This window comes from Mustela nivalis (assembly GCF_964662115.1).
Source record: "Mustela nivalis genome assembly, chromosome: 2".
NCBI classification, from domain to species: domain Eukaryota; kingdom Metazoa; phylum Chordata; class Mammalia; order Carnivora; family Mustelidae; genus Mustela; species Mustela nivalis.
The window spans coordinates 140,492,785-140,512,274 of record NC_139021.1 but is presented as its reverse complement, the minus strand read 5'-3'; positions in this window follow the sequence as shown (position 1 = coordinate 140,512,274).

Genomic DNA, 19,490 nt, shown 5'->3' with positions numbered 1-19,490 from the left:
AAACAATCAAAATGGCAGCTAACGTGGTGGAAAGTCCAAGGTGAATACGAAGTAATAGCAAAACTACAGAATAAGAGAGAAGCACACGGCGACAGAGACAATAAGGAAACCCGGAATTAGCAGAGTATCTCGTCTGTCTCCATACATCCTTCTCGGTAAAGACATTGGTCTTATCATTGGTGCTTTCCAAATATAAGTGTCCACTGGGCTTTCTCTGCTACCATGTGCCTATATATTTGACAATTTCTTCCTATCTGGAGCAGCAAAACTTGTCCAGATGTTTAAAGGCAAACACATCCTCCTTCATACTTGAACCTCAAGCCGGAAATGTCGATCAATTCTCCAAGAGAGAGAGCAGGCAGGATCAGGTCGAGGGAAGGGTCCGCCAGCCCACAGTGTGTGAAGGAAATGCCTGCCTGGGAAATGGAAAAAGCTCAAGAGGAGTCCACATCTGCTCCTCTGCTTGAAGGAGCCAGGGCCAAAGAGGGAAAACTGCAGGAGATGAGGAGGAGAGTCAGGAGAGGAGAGGGCACAGGTTTGACCCGGACCCCTGCAGGGTGATCAGGACTTGTACCACCCGGAAGTTGCTGAGCAGTACCCACTGCTGTTCCCTTTCCGTGAGGGCAGGGGGTGGAAACTCAGGAAATTCCAGACTGAGACATTCAGGGTTTTTCGTAGAAGATGCCCAAGGCTTTCCACCTGTCCCATCTGGCCTGTGAGTGTCTATGTGAAAGCACTTTCCTTCTGCAGGAACTGTCCAAGCAGAGCTCTCCCGCCCCACAGTGGCATGAAGACTCTCCAGGAGCACTGTGATCAGTTTGTTACCGGTTACTGTTTCTGCTGAACCAAACCACTAACAGATTCTAAGCTTCGAAAACCCCATATGATAAACAGATTCTGGGTCTCTTTGCAACTGTTCTCCCAGGGTCTGACCTAGTTTCTTTTCTATTTCATTGCCTTCCACATCATTTTTGGTGTTGGCTCATTCTCTACCCCATGTTCATTGCCTCCCCCTAGGCAGTCTCATCCCTACCAGCCAGATTCAGGACATTATCTGGACCTCAAATGAGTGAAGGTGTGGAGCCTTTGACTCAAGTGTATGAAGAAGCAATTCAAAGCCCATTGGTTATTGCTGGAAAACTTAGAGATCACATTTGGAAATGTGCTTGAAGCCAGAAAAATGCTACCAGAAGCTCAGCTGCACACTCAGCTGCAGGGCAAGGGGGGCAGGGAGAGATGAAGGGAACTGGGGTGTCCAGAGGCAGGAAGTGGTCATGGGTACCCCTGCTGGTTGTCACCCTGATCCTAGAAATCCTTGGCCTCTTCTGAGTATGTGGTGGGGCTGATAGAATGTGCAGGACCTTTCCCAGTGAAGCTTGCCCTACCTGTGGAACCTTCCCACCCCAGGCTGGGGCTAGGCCTCCCTGGGCAGCACCCCAATGTTACCTAACCTTGTTCTTGGAATTACTGTAAATCCCGTTCATGACTGTGCCTCTGTTTAATGTTGAGAAAAACACCCAGAATCTGCCACACCTGTTCTAAGCCAAGGGTGAGTTCCACTCACTGTTGCTGCCACATGCTATTCTTCCACCAGAGCATCAGGGCAGCAACCCTTCCCTTCCCCGCCTCCTGATCCAGCCCCTTGACTTTCTCAAGCTTGCTTCCATACTTATTCAGTGGGAAGACCTTTAAATCTATCTGAAAGAAAGAAAAAGAAAGAAAGAAAGAAAGAAAGAAAGAAAGAAAGAAAGAAAGAAAGAAAGAAAGAAAAGCATCTGCTGCTACTACCTTCATCTGACACATTGTTTCCAGTGATCAACACGCTACCCCCTATCTTTATCTCCCTCTTTCTTTTTTGTCTTTCTAGAATGTCTGCATTCTCCCTCTATTTAATTCCCTTGCACACATACCGCTTTCTTCAGGATAGAGTTCAAATGGGTGTCTGGTCCTTCTGTATCATCTGGTTCCACCAGCAGTGCAGCCAAGTCTGGGGCTGATGGCACCCTTCTCTGACTTCAAACATTTACATTTCCTTGGCCACTTCAGTTAGGACGCCTGGAGCAGGGACGGAAGCACAGGTTTTTGTTTCATATTGATTTTCTATGTTGGTTTTTTACAGCCTGTCTTTCAAGGGTTTGAGACCATCTCCCCAGAAATAAGATCTCATGGCTTGTTTATCCTTGAAGCCCCAACAGCTAGCACAGGGCAGCCTTTAAACATGCTGATCAAACTTGCATGAGCTGGTATGCATCAGGGGGCACTTTGATGATCCCCCCGGCCCCAAGTTTCCACACATCTTCCCTGTCCACAGCCAGGAGTTACCCTCAAACAAAATATAAGAATGTTCTTCTACAGTCTCAGAATGAATAGTCTTATGTGCTGAAGGAAGCTCTAAAAAATCAGGAGCAACCCCTACCTTATCTCCCGTTGAATGCTTAAGTCCCAGTGACCTGGGGCCCAACCACAAGTTTCCAGAGTTCTCTTCACCATTTCTTGGGTCATCATGTAAAATTAGACACCTAGCAGCTTTTCCTGGTAAGCCAACATTCCCAAGATCACTTTGCAGATGAGGCAAAACCAGAGCTATGATTGCTTACCTAATTTAGTACATTAGGGAAGGAAGGAAAAAGGCGAAAAATATAGAAAACCCAAGATAAGAGTTATTTCCAGTGAGAGTTATTTCTGGGTTTTTGTTTGGCTCTATTCTGTTTATTTTCTCCCTTTTGACATCTTGTTTAGCAGAGAAGAATGAAACGATCATTTCTCAAGATTCCACAATACAGTGGATCTTGTATTGGCACTTTCCTGAAATAATTTCATTTAGTTTCACCCTAAAACTTATCTCCCTTGCAAGATAGGCAACATGGTTAAAATAAGGTGAGGCCAGTAAAGGGATGTGCATAAAATCACGTAAGTGGCAGATTCAGAATTCAAAGTTGGGTGTCTAACTCCATAACTCGTGTCCCTTCCTCCATCATACACCACCTCACAAAAGCTTCATTCTCTTATAATGCTTCAATCAATACATGGTCATTGCATGACCAGATTAAGAAAGGCAGCACACCACACAGAGAGCCCATAGAATCCACCCCAATCCAGGAAGCCCACAGAATCCACCCCAACCCATCCCAACCCAGGAATCCACCCCAATCCAATTGCGTGACCAGATTAAGAAAGGCAGCACACCACACAGAAAGCCCATAGAATCCACCCCAACCAGGAATCCTGGGTTTTTCTTTATCCATCCACCGTGCGACCTTGAACTCTCCCAGTGGTTTGTCTATCTCTCTCATCACATCTAAAAAATTCATTTCAATAACTGGATTGTCTCTAATGTCTTTTTGACTCTAAGATCCTATGATTCCTTTATATAAGTAGATGAGGCTATTTGAATAAATTAATATATTGGAAATCAAGACACAATTCTTTCTCTTTCTGTAATATCCCTCCCTTGGATAACGCAATTTCCAGGCCCCAGTGTTGTCATCACCATAGACATTACTGCTCTAACAATGCCATTTCATTCACCTTTAGAATTTAAAACCCGTCCACCACGAGTACATTTCAAAAATCACTCACAGCCAAAGGTTAAAAAGTGGCTGCTGCATATAATGAATTTCTGAGGAGTATTCAGTCCCTGATCCTACTAATACAGGCACTGCTTCTCAACAATAAAAGGATGAGAATAATTGGAAGCAGGGTCCTTAAAACACACACCACACATCCATCCTTCATCTTTGCAGTGGTCCTACTGCAATTGAACAGGAGCTTCTCATGCTTAAAGGAAACTCATTTAGCCTCTTCATTCAGACTTGATCTTAAGGAGAGGAAACAATAGCGGTTTTGGTGTCAGCCAGAGCCCTCTCTGGAGCTCCTCATCCATCGCTAAGTTATACAGGTGCCCTGTGGGTCATTCTCTGCAAAGGAGGAAATTTAGGGCAGCCGTTCTTCTTTTATCTGTCATACAGTTCCCACAGTAAACAGCCATTTTCAGTTTTCCTAGTCCTGAGCTTTTATGACATTAGTATCTGCTACCTCCATGTTCATTATCATCCTTGACAAAACTTCCAGGGAGCGCCTGGGTGGCTCAGTGGGTTAAGCCACTGCCTTTGGCTCAGGTCATGATCTCAGGGTCCTGGGATCGAGTCCCACATCGGGCTCTCTGCTCAGCAGGGAGCCTGCTTCCCTCTATCTCTGCCTGCCTCTCCATCTACTTGTGATTTCTCTCTGTCAAATAAATACATAAAATCTTAAAAAAAAATTTTCCAGGGAAGATTGTTTCACTGCAGTTCTTACAGTGTTTTCTCTGGACATACCATTGAAGAAACTGATGCTCCAAAAGGAGGAAAGGGAAACTGTAAGATGAATGTGGTAGAATTTGCATTAAACGCACCAGGAACAATAAGACTACATATATTTTATAGCATGGTTGGGATGGTTCTTTAATTTCTGTAGCACTGAAGCCCACAGAGAAATTGGCTCAGCTGTCTGCTATTTGGGGCATGGGGTCATCCTCCTCCCACCCTCTGCGGGGAAAGTCAGGCTGGCAACTTTAAAGAAAGTCCAATAACAATCTTACTTCACATCCAGTATAGTAAAACGTAAACAGGACAGATTCAGAATTGGAATGAGCAGAAGTCATGAAGTGTCTTGTTCTCACTACCCTGTCCTTGATCCTGTGCCCAGGTGAAGGACCTCTTGCTTAGGCACCTGGATTTCCTGCAGATGCCTGTGTTCCCTTCTATCACTTTGAACACTCTCTCTGACCCTCGTACCCCAATGCTAGTCTTTTTAATCCTTCCTAACTCCAGCAAGTCCACATCACCACTCAATATGGGGTATTGGCCATTTCCTCAGCCCTCTCTCCCAATTTTATGACTCTGTAGACCCTTTCAGCTCAGAGTGCCAATACAGTAAACAAGTGTATCATAACAATTCTACAATGCTCATCACAGTTAAGGGGGAAATACCAAACATATTCCTCCTGAGGCTAGAAAGAAGACTAAATTGTCAATTATCACCAGTTTTACTCAACATCATGCTGCAGTCATAGCCAAGGAAGTAAGGCAAGAGTAAAAATTAAAACACACACACACACACACACACACACTAAAATAATCCAATTTAAAGATGGGCAGAAGACCTGAATAGATATTTTCCCAAAGACATACAAATGGCCACACACATATGAAAAGATGTTCAACATTACTAATTCTCAGGGAAAAAGAAATGCAAATCAAAACCACAGGGAAACATCACTTCACACCTGTCAGAATGGCTAAGATCAAAAACACAAGCAACAACAAGTGAGCATGTTGACGAAAAGGAACCACCGTGCTCTGTTGGTGGGAATGCAAACTAGTACAGTCACTGTGGAAGACAGTACAGAGTTTCCTCAAAAAATTAAAAATAGTATCACCATATGATCCAGTAATTACACTATTGGGTATTTATCCAAAGAAAACAAAAACACTAATTCAAAAGGATATATGCCCCCCTATGTTTATTGCACCATTATTTATAATAACTGACATATGGAAGCAACCCATACGTCCATCCACTGATGAATAGATAAACAAGACAAACAGTAAAACGGACTCTTAAATACAAAAAACAGATTGGTAATTGCCAGAGCAGAGGTGAGTGGCGATGGGTGAGATACCTAACGGAGTTTAAGAGGACACTTACCGTGATGAGCATCAAGTAATGTATAGAATTGTTGAATCACTCTATTGTACACATGAAACTAACATAACACTGTATGTTAATTAAGTTAACTGTAAGTTAAGTTAGAAAAAGGAATAAAAATCAAACCACCAAAATTTTTAAAAAATAAATAAATATGTGGTTATCTTAGATGATATGATATTTTATGTACACTAATCTAGAAACCAATCTACAGATAAATTATTGGCATTAGATTTTAGCAATGGTTCTAGATATGAAATCAGTAGACAGAAATGGTTACATTTCCATATAGCAATGAAAAAGATATTATAAATAGTTTTGAAGGTACCATTTACATTAAAATCAAAACTACAAAGCACCTAGGGAAAAAATTTAATAAGATTTTATAAGCTCAAGGAGAAAACTAAACAGAAAATGAAGAACGTTTGTTATTTTTAAGTGATCTATAGGGTAATTGTGGTTATGTAAAGTTTAAGAAAAAGAAGTTTCAGAGGTGAGAATGAAAATAATGTTTTCCAAATAATAGGAATGTCATAGGAATCGTCTACTCACTAATTTGATACAGTTTTTGCATAAGCCTCTCAAAAATTTCTAGTGAAAAAAACACAAAAACACAAGCTATTTACCTAAAATAGTTTGTGACTAATTAGTAAAAATCATAGAAAATCTGTATAAAACAAAGCCAGATAGCAAAAACATCTACATTTTTGTAGATCTGTCACCATATGAGACAAACATTAATCAGCTGGAGATCGTTTAAACTCTTAAGTATTTAAGTACAAATGGCATAGCACAAAACAAACTCTGAGCGTAGTTTCTAACTTTTTCATCAGTTGAAAACTTTCTGCCTGTAAGTTTATTCAACAACATAAAACAAGTTCTGCACAAGTGTAACCTGCTGTGGACTAAAAATAATAACAGGAAAATACACCGTAACACAGGCTACTGGGCTGGAACCCCTTCCTGTGTCCACAGGCAGCCTATTCCTTTAGCCTGTGTGATGACAGCTGCCTCCACAGTCCCTGATATGGTTGACCACGCTGGTATCCGCAACAGCTACTCTCTTTCTTTTCTGTCTTTTATGTGGAGTATTTTAAATAAGTGTACCAAGGTGGTGGTTCCTTTAAATAATCTAAGAAATGTCATGAGATGCCTTGCCCATTATAAACCTGTTCAATCTTGTGACAGGCGTGGAGTGCCATTTTAAAGATTTGAAAATAGATTTTCAAAGATTCGACAGAGAAACTCAAATGCAAAGGAGATGCCAAGGAGTTTGTTCAATGTTGATGAAATCCAAATGTGCCATTTTAACCACAATTTGGGAAAGTATTTTGGAATGTTTCAATAAAACAAGTGATAAAGAGGGGTGCCTATGTGGCCCAGTTGGTTAAATGTCTTCCTTCTGCTCAGGTCATGATCCCTGGGTCCTGGAAAAGAGCCCTGTGGGGCGGAGGGCAAGGATGGGGAGGCTCCCTGCTCAGTGGGGAGCCTACTTCTCTCTCTGTCCCTCCCCCCTGCCCTCATCATGTTCTATCTCTCTCAAATAAATAAAATCTTCAAAAAAATAAGAAGAAAAAAAGTGATAAAGAACCCTGTGTTAGAGCCCAAAATGGGTACTTCTTGTAAATTTTGCATTTATTTTAAAAGAACTGAAAGGAAATTTTGATAAAGTATTAATGAAATATACAACAATGGTGATAAAGATGAATGAAGGAATCAACAAAAATGATTCTTAAATTATACATCAAGAAGCAAGGAGTAGTGAAAAATGTTTTAGATTATACCAAGGCAATAAATAACTAAGAGAAAGACATAAATTTCAGATAAAAGTAAGAAATGGATTCTTGGATAGCTTGAAATGAAATTAATAAATAAGTGAAATATCTGAACCCATATTAAAAGTTTTAAATTTCTTACCAATTTGTTACAAAATACTGACATCAACTTAGGTAATATAAAACTAATACTATACCACTATAATCTAATATCAACAATGACTGGTTAATGGACCATTAATTTAAAGAGTATTTAAGATTAGTCACTGCCCAATAAAACTTGAAATGCTCTGAGATTTAATATCTTATATATTAAAAAAAAATTGTGAGATTTCCTTTAATGTCCCAAATTTGATAACAATCCTAAAAATGGACATGACTTTACCCATAACGAGGTATGAAACCTAGTTTTTCCAACCATCAGTAATAAAATAAATTTCTATCACCCAAGCTAGAGTACAGGCTAAATCATATTTATGCTCTCTATATAAAATCATTGTCATAAAAAGAGGCCATCAAAGCAGCCCAAAATTGTAGGGGGATAAAAAGGTTCTATTGAGGTGAGGTCTTAAATAAATTAAAAAAAAAAAACTTATTCTTCTAAATTTTATGGTATTTGTTGTATCAGTCAGCTTTTTAAATTTGGAACTTGTTGCAACTCATTTTCTCTTCTAAATGAATACTCAACATTTGTGCCTAATTATGTATTTTAATTGGGTTTTTTTCCTCTCAAAGAACATCTCACCCCAAATTGTAAAACCGTTAGTTCGCCACAAAACCTGGACACACCCACCCCCACGTGAAGTAAACATTAAAACCTCAAATCCCAGTAGCAGCAGGCTTATGGTGACAATTCCTTAGGGTTGTTTTGTTGTTGTTGTTGTTGTTGTTTAACCTCTTCACAGCTGGAAACCAATACACTGGTTCTATAGTCCCCTGAGAGCAGAGGTGATGTATTTCTGGTTCACTCATCTTGAGAGTGTAACATTCCCAAGTCCTAGTTTTCTAGCAGATGGTCTGCTATTACACTTTCCAACATGGGTGGTCACTAGGTTTCTCTCTCTTCCACTCCACAAGTTCCAAACACTATCAGTTTTCCAAATACAGCAAAAGTGGCAGAGCTTTGGTGCTTGGCTAAACTCCCATGGTTGCCGCCGTGAACAAGACTTGGACATAGCAATCCCTTGCTGTCTTGTCCCTCAAAGATGCTTTTATTTATTTATTTTACATTTTTTAATCTTCGACTTCTAATTGTTTTCAGTGGATGATCAGTCTGAATTATTAGCAAGCCATATCCCTAAACACAGAACTATATTTACCCATTTTATGGCAGATTGAGAAAAGTCCTATATTCTGTCAGACATATATCGATTTTATTTTGTTTTGATTTTTTAAATATAAGTTTATTTAGATCGCACATATTTTTTCTTTTCTTTCCTTTTTTAATTTTTTATTTTTTAATTTCTTTTCAGTGTACCAGAATTCATTGTTTATGCACCACACCCAGTGCTCCATGCAATATGTGACCTCCATAATAACCACCACCAGGCTCACCCATTCCCCCACACCCCGCCCCTTCAAAACCCTCAGACTGTTTTTCAGAGGCCATAGTCTCTCATAGTTCATCTCCCCCTCCAATTTCCCCCAACTCCCTTCTCCTCTCCATCTCCCCATGTCCTCCATGTTATTTCTTATGCTCCACAAATAAGTGAAACCATGTGATAATTGACTCTCTCTGCTTGACTTATTTCACTCAGCATAATCTCTTCCAGTTCCAACCATGTTGATACAAAAGTTGTTATAATACTCCATAATGTATATGGACCACATCTTCCTTATCCATTCATCCGCTGAAGAGCAACTTGGTTCTTTCCACAGTTTGGAGACTGTGGCCATTGCCGCTATGAACGTTGGGGTACAGATGGCCCTTCTTTTCACTACATCTGTATCTTTGGGGTAAATACCCTGTAGTGCAATTGCAGGGTCATAGGGAAGCTCTATTTTTAATTTCTTAACGAATCTCCACACTGTTTTCCAAAGTGGCTGCACCAACTTGCATTCCTACCAACAGTGTAAGAGGGGTCCCCATGTCCACATCCTCTCCAACACTTGTTGTTTCCTGTCTTATTAATTTTGGCCATTCTAACTGGTGTAAAGTGGTATCTCAATGTGGTTTTTTGTTTTGTTTTTTTTTAATATGTATTAGCTTTTTTTTAATTTTTTTTATATTTTATAAACATATATTTTTATCCCCAGGGGTACAGGTCTGTGAATCGCCAGGCTTACACACTTCACAGCACTCACCAAAGCATATACCCTCCCCAATGTCCATAACCCCACCCCCCTTCTCCCAACCCCCCTCCCCCCAGCAACCCTCAGTTTGTTTTGTGAGATTAATAAAGAGTCACTTATGGTTTGTCTCCCTCCCAATCCCATCTTGTTTCATTGATTCTTCTCCTACCCACTTATGCCCCCATGTTGCATCACCACTTCCTCATATCAGGGAGATCATATGATAGTTGTCTTTCTCTGCTTGACTTATTTCACTAAGCATGATACGCTTTAGTTCCATCCATGTATCCAGATGGCCAACAGACACATGAAAAAGTGCCCCATATCTCAATGTGGTTTTGATTTGAATCTCCCTGATGGCTAGTGATGATGAACATTTTTTCATGTGTCTGATAGCCATTTGTATGTCTTCATTGGAGAAGTGTCTGTTCATGTTTTCTGCCCATTTTTTTAAAGCTTTTATTTATTTATTTGACAGAGAGAGAACACAAGTAGGCAGAGAGGCAGGCAGAGAGAGAGAGGAGGAAGCAGGCTCCCTGCTGAGCAGAGAGCCCAATGCAGGACTCGATCCCAGGACCCTGAGATCATGACCTGAGCAGAAGGCAGTGGCCTAACCCACTGAGCCACCCAGGAACCCTGCTTTCTGCCCATTTTTTGACCTGATTATCTGTTTTGTGTGTGTTGAGTTTGAGAAGTTCTTTATAGATCCTGGATATCAACCTTTTGTCTGTACTGTCAGACAGTGGGTTGCCTCTTTGTTTTTTTGACTGTTTCCTTTGCTGTGCAGAAGCTTTTGATCTTGATGAAGTCCCAAAAATTCATTTTTGCTTTTGTTTCCTTTGCCTTTGGAGACATATCTTGAAAGAAGTTGCTGTGGCTGATGAACTTCATAAAATCGATCTATGAAAAGCCCACAGCAAATATCATCCTCAATGGGAAAAAGCTCACAGCCTTCCTGTTCTGATCAGGAACACGACAAGGATGCCACTCTCACCACTCTTGTTCAACATAGTATTAGAAGTCCCAGCAACAGCAATCAGACAACAAGAGAAATAAAATGTATCCAAATTGGCAATAAAGAAGTCAAACTCTCTCTCTTCACAGACGACATGATACTTTATATGGAAAACCCAAAAGACTCTACCACAAACTATTAGAACTCATACAGCAATTCAGCAACATGCCAGGATACAAAGTCAATGTATAGAAATCAGTTGCTTTCTTATACACTAACAATGAAAACACAGAAAGGAAAATTAGAGAATCAATTCCATTTACTATAGCACCAAGAACCATAAGATATCTGGGAATAAACCTAACCAAAGAGGTAAAGGATCTGTACTCGAGGAACTACAGAACACTCATGAAAGAAATCGAAGAAGACACAAAAAGATGGAAGACCATTCCATGCTCATGGATCGGAAAAATAAACATTGTTAAAATGTCTATACTGCCTAGAGCAATCTATATTTTTAGTGCCATTCTGATCAAAATTCCACAGGTATTTTCCAAAGAGCTGGAGCAAACAATCCTAAAATTTGTATGGAATCAAAAGAGACCCCAAATTGCTAAGGAAATGTTGAAAAAGAAAAACAAAACTGGCAGCATCCCGTTGCCTGATTTCAAGCTTTACTACAAAGTTGTGATCACCAAGACAGCATGGTACTGGCATAAAAACAGACACATAGACCAGTGGAACAGAGTAGAGAGCCCAGATATGGACCCTCAACTCTATGGTCGAATAATCTTCGACAAAGCAGGAAAAAATATACAGTGGGGAAAAAAAACAGTCTCTTCAATAAATGGTGCTGGGAAAATTGGACATCTATATGTAGAAGAATGAAACTTGACCATTCTCTTACACCGTACACAAAGATAAACTCGAAATGGATAAAAGACCTCAATGTGAGACAGGAATCCATCAGCATCATAGAGGAGAACATAGATTGCACATAAATTTTTAATAAAAAAACACCCCAATTATTTTAAGCAAATCAAATGAGTGTCCTCACACACAGTCCAAATTCTATGCTTTTTTTTTTTCACAGTTTTAAAGCCATAGGCTAGCTAACATTTTGAATTATGCTTTCTTTTTTGCTTTTGTTCTCACCATTTTATCGTAAGCATTTTCTCACATCATTAAAAATGCTTGATGAACATTTTAGTTGGCTGTATAATAAAAGTATATGTGCCTCTCTAAATTATACAGTACTAATGTGTGCGATTCAGTTAATTAAAGAATAGGGTCTGAGGAAAAATAAAACATACATATGCTACATCTAGACTTTCATGCCATGAAGTTCAACACTATGGGGCAGGTCACGGCCCAGACTGAAATGTTCCTTAGGGGAACTTGGTCTGAGAACAGTGTTGTCCCTGCACCCTCTTTGAGATCATGCAGCTTTGAGCTGAGCGGGTCCCAGTGGGCAGAGAAAATGAGTTTGCATTTCCTGATTAGCTGGATCAACAGCTCTGAGGGTGTATCTGAACAAGGGATATTCTGAACAATCAGAATTCAGTTTCCCCTATACACACACTTCCTTAAATCTCTTTTTTTTGAAGAATTCCTGCCATATATTTTCTAATATAGAAATGTATGTTTGGGTTTTGGGGGAAAAAAACAAAACAAAACAAAAGATAGGTGTTTCCCTCCCACCATTCCCAAATCCCACAGAAATGAACAAAAAGGTACAGAAAGGAATAAATCTGTTTCTGCTCTGATTAAAAAAAGAAAAGGTTGGGGGAGGAGGACTGGGACTCATGAGTTGACTCAGACATTTGGATGAATTTCTACAGGCAAGAAAGGGGAGAGGAAGGTGTCAACAGGTCACAGGAAGCTGCAGGCGGGACACTGAAAAGGACATAGGGACTCAGAGGCTATTCTATTGTCAATACTTCAAAGTGTCCAACCTATGATCAAGATAAATAGAGGAGGGTATATGGGGCAACCTAGGATGTATCTCCCGTACCCCCGCACATAGAGAGACTGACAGTAGTTAATATCAGCACCCATACTGAAGTCTAAAATCTCTTCTTTAACAAAATCACGTGATCTGCCTAGAGAGAGCCAGTGGTGTGGGTGTGGGTGTTGGTGCCATGGGGTGAAGCCCTGTTAGTTTTGTCAGTGGGGCAGGAGGACACCTGTCTACGTGCTCCCTGTACATACACCCCGAAATAAAATCTACTAGTTGGTATCTCCCAACACATACATAGAGACCTTCTGTCTGATTAGTTATTGCTGTTTAACAACTTAACCCAAAATGTTGAGATTTAACACATCAACCACATGGGCTGAGGTCGCTTGGTGGTATCCAGATGGAGGATGGCTGGTCCAGAGGCCTGAGGATGGCCTCACTCCTGTCTGGCATAGCTAGAAGGCTAGGCTCTGCTGCGGTAAGTCCTCTGACGTGCCTGCACATAACCTTTCCAACAATTGGAATTCTTGTAGAGTTACTCAGAGATCCCAGAGAGTGTTCAAAAGACAGAAAGAGGAAGCCGCCAGTGTTGCAAGGCCTGAGCCAGGAAATGACACCTCATCACATCCACCATATTCTACTGGGCAAGCAGTCAGAGAGCCCCTCCAGATTCAAAGGGAGGGACCATACACCTCACTGCACACTCCACTGAGAAAGAGGGAGACAAAAATAAACAAAATAGACCCCTAAACTGATACTCTGTAAGAAGGTGATTGGGGTTATAAAGAAAAAAAACCGTTAAAGGGAGTGGAGAGTGTTAGCGATGTGGGAGAATACTACTTACATAGGATGGTGATGGAAGTCTCCATAACTTTTGAGGGGAGACATTCAGGAAATAAGGGGACAACCACATGAATTTTGGCTTTTAGTCTGAGTACAACAGAAAATCTTTAGAGGATTTTCAGCAGAGGATAAATATGACCTGACTTGGATTTTGAAGAGATAACCTTAGTGCTGTATGAAAAAGCAAAGGGGAGCTGAAGGAGAAAGTAGGGATACTAAAAGGCTATTTTGACAATCAGTCAAGACATTGTGGTGGTTTGGACCAGGATCATTGAGCAATGGATGTATCCAGTGGCCAAATCCGTAAAGATAATCTATGGATACAGATATACCTACAAAATATCTTATTGGGCTCCTGGAACCAGTCCAGTGTGTGTGTGTGTGTGTGTGTGTGTGTGTGTGTGTGTGTCTGTGCGCACGCCCGCGTGTGTGTCCAGAGGCTTCAACAAGCAATTCTGACACCATCTACCCAGAGATAACATCAGATTCCACAAGCAAAGGGCTCAGTCCCACAAGACCGCCCCCACTTCAGATGCCAATCACAAACCCAGCTAGTCACCTGTGCTTCTGACTGGCTGCAAACAGAGGTCCTGATGACCCATTCCGTGGGTATGATCAATTTGCTAGGCCAGCTCAGAGGAATCAGGAAATCCATTTATTCACTGTACTACTGATTTATTACAAAGGATATTAAAGCCAGATGGGGAAGGTCCCCAACAAAGGAGCTTCTGTCTTCACGGAGTTTGGGGCCTCACATGGTGACATACGGATGTGATCTAGTTCACCAACCTGGAAGTTCTCCAAACCCCATTCTCTTGGTTTTTTACGGAGACATGGGTTTTTCATAAGCATGACTGATTAAATCACAGGCCATTAGTGATTGAACAAATCTCCAGACTGGCTTCGCTCCAGGACGTAAGGGGGTGGAACTGAAAGTTCTACTCCTCTCACCACCAAGACTGGTTCTCCAGGCAACCAGCCCCCATCCTTAGGTGAGTTCCAAAAGTCACCTTATTAACATAAGAAACAACGCCTTCCTTGTTCTCATCACTTAAAAAATCCTAAGGGTTTTACTTCTGTGCCCAAAGCAGGGATAAAGAATAAATATGTATTTCCTATTACAAACATAAATCACAAAGCATATTCTCAATGAATTCTTTTTTTTTATTGTATATATCAGAACAAATGTATAGTTAGTGAATTATTGGTACAAATAACCAATAATATTTCTTTTTTACTGAAGTATAACTTACATATATTAAAGCGTGCAAGTCTTAATTGAACCGTCTGATTAATTTTCACATTTGTGTATACTGTTGTAACCTTCCCGAATCCCGTCTCTTCTTTCTCTGTCAATATCCTCCCCAGAGATAACCACTATTCCAGCCTCTCTCACTATAGATTTGTCTGTCTATGCACTTCATACAAATGCAAAAATATAAAATATATCCTTTTAGGCCTGGCACATTTCACTTAGTATTAGATCTGTAAGATTAATCCATGTTGTCCACATACACAGTGAGTTCATTCCTTTTCACTAAATATAGCATGATTTATTTATAAAGATAGCTGATAGTTATTTGCTGATGGTTTGGAAATGGAGTTTGAAAGAAAGATAGGAATCATTTTTTAGCCTGAGCTTCTAGAAGTCTTGGAATTATCATGGGGAAGCTGTAGAAGGAGCAATTTAGTTCAATAAGGATGGGAAACAGCTCTGTTTGGCTCCCATGAGACACACCTGTTAGATTATCGAGTGGTGAGATTAAGGATGCAGTTGTCTATGTAAGTCTGAAGTTATAAGAGAAGTCAGAGCTGAAGGAATGAATCTGGGAGCCATAAGTGTATAGAGACGTTATCTAAGACTCTGGGACTGGATAAGATCAATGACTGAAGATGGCTATCCGGCTGAGCTCCAAGCAATGTTGAAAGCTCAGGGAAAAGGACAAACACATAAAAGAAACAGAAAGGCATGGTCAACGAGGGAGGAGAAGAACCAAGAGTTGTCCCCAAAGAAAAGTAGGAAAGCGTTCCAGAGAGTGAACTGTGGCAAAGGCCACTGACAGGCAGGAGTGTGGGGCTGACTTGGGGAGGGCTGCTTCTTTAAAGGGCTAAGAAAAAGCCTGATTGGATGCTTGTGGAAGCAGCTGCTGGTTTCCACCCAGCAGCCATGCACTGTTCTTCTTTAGGAACAAGAACTCTGGTTTTATTTGGGGTAAAAGGCACACAGCTGTACTTTCTAATCTTCCTTTCATCCGGGTGTGACCATATATGATAAGTAAGTAGAAGTGCGTGAGGGATTTCTAGGCGGCAACTGGCTGAAAAGGAAGTTGATTGAGCCAGGAGGCACCCTTTGCCCTTTTGCACTAGTCAGATTTTTATTGTGATAGTTCTAGGAAACAAACCCAAAAATATTTCAATGACTTACAACATACATTCCATTTCATTCTTCTCAATCAGTGCTGTGGCTGATCTGGACTAAGTTCCCTGGACTCGGCTGAGAGAGGCTGCTCTCCAGGCTCTGGATCAGGTTCAAGGCTGCTTCAGTTCCAGGCTGACAGAAAAAATATGCTGTTCCATGGCAGAGGAGGGAGCTTCCTAATGCTCAGAACCTACAAAGTCACTTCCACCAATTAGCCCCAAAATTTACATGATTGGGCCCAAAGTCAATGAAGGTTATTAATTCTCAATCAACTGGGAACCATGGCAGGGGAATGGAGATAAGAAAGACTTTGCACAAATAATAATGACTACTGCACCTTCTTCTACTCATACCTTCTAAAGTACTAAAACCCAAAGTGATGACTGGAGCACCAGCAGCTTCTGTGGGTCATGTGGCCTTGGAAGCACTAAGCCACATCTGCCAAGATTAGAAAGATGTCTTCCATCTGTCCATGGAGTCACCATACCAACCTGATCAGACTAAATCTGACCTTATTTTGTGTGGGGGGAAAAAAAAAGACCTCCATCTTTTAAATTTCCTTTTATGTTATATTTTCTATTATATGCACCCAGGTCTAATACTAATTGACACAAGTGGGTGACAGTAAGAATGGAAGGTGTATGGACAATACATTCAAGAAAGTTTTCTATATAAAACAGAGATATGGATTAGTAACAGAACAGGCAAAGGAATAAAGGGAATCTGTTCACTTTAAGTTGGAAAATAATATAGCATTCTATGTGATGATGACAAAATCTAATAAGAAAAAAGTTACTGATACAAGAGATGGAATATTACTAACGCACTTACTGTTCTTTAGTAAGCAAGAGGTGAAGGGAGATGGTGCTGAACTTGACAGAGTTGTGTTTGCTTCGACTTAATCATGAGCAATTCATACCCTTTAGATGAACTAAACTAAAATCCATGAATTTTTCCTGAGAGTTTTTCAGATAATTCCATATATTAAAAATGTTTTTATACATGTTTTTAATTTTGTATAAATAAGAATTGAAATTTTCACAGACCTAACCCTTCCCCTACCCAAGCTGTTTATCATTTTGAATTGGGAAGAAAAGTACAGGAAAAATTTGCACTGCTTGAGATTATACAAAGGATTCAAAAATGGCCCAAACACCTAAATTAAAAGAAATAACTCAGTAAATAGCATAAGTCATCTTGCAAAAAAAAAGTAAGACAGAAAGCTGATAAAGCAAGTACAGAAAAATCCTTTTTTTTTCTAAGTTCCCCGTTAAAATGGAATTTTTAAACCCACAGATGTTTAGAGGAGGTAAAAATATACTTCCTTGTTTGGTGGAACTGCTACAATTCCAAATATATAAATCCACCCACGGAATTAATTAAAGTTTAATTTTTTTCTCTCTCTCTCTCTAATATGAGTAGCATAGTGTTTTTACCTGAGTAAGGCATTGTTTTTCTTCCCTATTCTGCCAGATAAGGTGCAACACTCTTCTAAACACCTGTTTTGTTTTGTTTTTTTTTCCAGAGGAGGATAGGATGGGGAGAAAGATCTAGAGTTCCATTTAGGATCTATGGACTTTGAGATGCCTACTAGACATCCCAATGGAGACACTAAGTAATAAGACAGATATACAAGTCTGGAGTTCAGGGGAAAGGTCTGAGCTAGAGATATAATTTGGGGGATCATCAGCATTTGGTATATTTAGAGGCATAGTACTGGATAAGATGATCTAGGGATTTCTTGTTTACAGAAAAAAGAAAAAAAAAGAAAAATAGATCTTTAAACTGAGCCTCCAGGGACAACATTAAAGTTTAGGAAAATGAGAAGTCATCAGCAAAAGAGACTGAGAACAAGCAGCTGGTGAAGTGGGAGGAAAACAGAAAAAGTAGAATCCTAAAGACCAGAAGAAGTTAGTGTCTAAGAGGAGATTTATCTATGTGCACTGAAGGGTGGAAGTGGAGAAGGGACATTGGATTGTGCAAATAACATTGGAAGTCGTTGGTGATCATGGAGAACAGTATTTAGAGGGAAAGGTGGGAGCCACATGTTTAGAGGAGGTTCAAGAGGGAATTGAAGAGAAATTAAACAACAGGGAGAAACACCTCTTTCTGGAGTTTTGCTACAAATAGAAAGAGAAAGAAATTGGGTGAAGGTGTCAAAAGAGTTCGTTTGGGGGGTGCCTAGGTGGCTCGGTTAGTTAAGCGGCTGTCTTCGGCTCAGGCCATGTTCTTAGGGTCCTGAGATGGAGCTCTGTGTCAGGCTCTCCCCTCAGTCAGCAGTGAGTCTGCTTCTCCCTCTCCCTCTGTGGTCACTCTTGCTTTCTCTCTCTCAAATATATCAATAAATTTTAAATAAAATTTTAAATAGAAAAAAAATTTTTGTTTGCTTCTTTGTAAGTTGAAAGAAATAACCACATGTTGCTCTTTTTATGGGAATGACCCAGAAGACAGGGGAAAGCTGTTGAGGCAGGGAAGAGATAGGGAACTTACTGAAGGAATGGTAAGTGGGAGAGAAGGGGATCTGGGCATGGGAAGAAAGCTTGGCAGCTGCTGGGAACACAAAACAGTTCATCCATAGTGACATCTACATAGAGCCCGTTGCAAGTAAGCTGTCAGCTATGACAGCAGGAGTTTGGAAGCCCTTTCAAAGGGAGTCACTCTTCTTAATATCACAGCTAGGTGGGGATGGGAAGAAAATTCGAGAGATCTCAGAAGAAGAAAGTAAGAAATATCCATCTAAGATAGCAGAAAAAACATAAATGTGGAAAATAGGGTGTGATCACCCAGTAGCTTTAGAGCTAACCTTGAGGTTCTTGACCATCAGCATGGAGAGAGCAATCAGCAGCCTTCAAGTAAACTTGAACATTTACTATCGCCCCTTTCCATTGTGGGTCCAGGCCTGGGAGGAGGTTCATTCGTGGCTGCATCAAACAGCACAACAGACTGAAAGGGGTCAAGAGAGTTGAGGGTATGTGCAAGGAAATGTTGAAAATGATCGACCATAGAATTGAAGCTTAGGTCCAAAGGAGAGAATTCAAGAAGGGACCAATGGTTATGGACAGATGGTAACATCTGGGGATTAAAGGCCCCTGTGGAGACTCAAGTTATGGAAGTTAGCTACGAAACAGGATGAGCAAGAAAGTGGAGGGTGGGGACAGTTACGGAGTACTTAAAATTGACTGTTTGAAGGGGACACAGTTCCAGGACTAGATCAAGGTTTTCCATGAAGGACAATGCTAAAATAGGGCAAAGGATAAGATTACTAAAGACGAGATTAAGAAACCACTAAGCCAGAGAATTGGAAGGATCGTCCAAATGTATACGTAAACACTAGGAATTACAATAGCAAACCATTGGTGAAAAATGACTGAGAAAGAGAAGCTAAGGCATTCACTGAAGGTGATTGGTCAGCTGCAGAAGGCTGCAGTGAGGATGGGGAATGATTTCCTAACCTCAGTCTAATGCAAAGGAGGTGCAAAGCTCAGGGTTTTTATGGAGGAAGCAGGGAGAAAGGAAGGGTGCAATGAGGAGCCCACCTCTAAGGATGTGATGGCAGGG